This window comes from Emydura macquarii, unplaced genomic scaffold (assembly GCF_026122565.2).
Source record: "Emydura macquarii macquarii isolate MOO-44397 ecotype Brisbane River unplaced genomic scaffold, CSIRO-AGI_Emac_v2 contig_369, whole genome shotgun sequence".
NCBI classification, from domain to species: Eukaryota; Metazoa; Chordata; order Testudines; family Chelidae; genus Emydura; species Emydura macquarii.
Genome location: NW_027130506.1, coordinates 9,931,833 through 9,933,759, shown reverse-complemented (window position 1 = coordinate 9,933,759; position 1,927 = coordinate 9,931,833). Strand labels below are relative to the sequence as shown.

The 1,927-nt window shown below is 41.8% G+C and overlaps 1 pseudogene; it reads right to left on the bottom strand.

Moving 5' to 3' along the window:
• Positions 1 to 476: 476 nt before the first annotated feature.
• On the bottom strand, positions 477 to 1,104 carry LOC137141568 (ADP-ribosylation factor-like protein 4A; annotated as a pseudogene).
• Between the last annotated feature and the right edge of the window lie 823 nt (positions 1,105 to 1,927).

Here is a 1,927-nt window from a genome sequence, read left to right as displayed (position 1 = left end):
TTCACTGGTACATTTCCAGGTGCCATTTGCTATGCAGTATATGGCAATTGGACTAGTCAGAACTTTGCCTTCTCTGGTTTTCTGGGTGATGGTGTTGAAGGCTTAATATAGCTCTTCTTGGCTGATGATTTTAGACACACTTGTTCCCAGAGGCATCTTGTAAACCTGTTAGCGCCACAGAGACCTTTACTATCTTCGCCCTTCATAACATGCCACTTGCGCAAAGGCAGTGGCACCATGCCATGTGGTTTTCCTGCTGAAAAGAATTCCAGCCAAAGCCCAAAATTGGAGCCAGTTTGACAGACAAGATGGCTTGCAGATAATCCCTGGTTCAACAGCAGTGGAAAATACTTCCTGTTGATTACAATCAAAGGGCTCAAATCTAAAGTCTATTGAAACCAAAGGAAAGTTTCCCATTGACTTCAATGGGCTTTGGATCAGGTCCTCAAAGAGCTAATCAGAGAAAGGGAGTAAAATCAAGGATGCAGGTCTAAAGGAAAGTTAAGGTAGGGAATGAAATTAAATAAACAAATATACTCAAAGCATAAATTGCCAGTAAGAAAAGCTTTAAAGGTCTGAGTCAATTGCACTTCATCTAGTCCCTCTTTGAGTCCAACCCCTACGATTGCACAGGTAGGCTGAACCTGCCATAGAGTGGAAGAACTCAGCTCTTTCACTGATAACATCTTTCTGATTTCTGTGGGAGAGAGAGTTCCTCATGTCCTATTTGTTAGCAACTGCTTGAAGACTTCTGATACACTAATAACATTATGAAGTTCTGTTGGCTTCTTCCATCTTTTTGGTGTCAACAGAGTCCACCACAAGCACAACATCATGTATGCATCTTGTGTACAACTTCCACAGGCCTTAGTTTCTCTGGGCAACTAATGTCCCAGAAATGGAAAGTGACTGTTTGAGTTCCCAGAGTCACTTTGAATTTCTCCACCCTTTAGTGGGGATGGTGCTGACCAACTCATTGAAGTGAAGATTGCAGAGTGCTGTTGTGTTACCAGCAGAGTTGAGACCCAAGATCATGATGTGATTGCATTGGAAAGCAGGCAGGCTAGAAAGGATCAACATCTGGTCCAAGCATCCCTTCCCCATTGCCAGAGGGAAAAGTGACAGATAGATTACATTACATTTCAGAGTTAATCTGAAGTAACATTGATAAATGGGTTAATAATTCTCTGCCAGAGAGCTATTACCATAAGGCCAGTTCACTTGTTTTCTTTAAATCTCAGATTTGATTGAACTATCAAAAGGAATGGAAAAGTAGTATGAGTAAACCTGATCTGGATCTTCACTCATAACTTGAAACAAACCTATTTTAAACTTCTAAAAAGTTCATATAATATAATAATGAGAAAAATATTATTTATTATTATTATTATTATTACTACTATTGACAGCTTTTACCTTCAAGGATCTGCCCCAGATCAAAGATGAAATGCCAGAATGCACAAGAAAGCATATTCTTGTGAGATTTCAAGACCAGTTTTGCAAGCCTACAACCCTGATTCAAAGCCCGCTGAAGTCAATGGGTCTCTTCTCTGACCCCAATGGTCTTTGAATCAAGGCCTCTCTTAAATGTAAGGCTGAGGTAAGTATCCAGACTTCTGGGTGATTATCCAAAACTTTGGAGGTTTGACTATCAGTAATTTTTGACTCACCGATGAATGCAAAATGGCCTGGTAAAAGTATCTGAAATGTATGGCTGGTGAAGTTATGCAAAAAGAATTGTGTGGGTTGTAATGGAGAGGCGTGGCTTCCCTCTGAGGCTGGTGCCAAGGGGCCGATCCATGCCACCTGGTAGGCAGACCCCAGTATGGCATGACCCACCCACCAGCAGTAAAGGGACGGGACAGGAAAGGGAAGTTTAAAAACTGGGCCACGCAGCTCAGTCAGGGAAGAGCCACTGGAGAAGGAG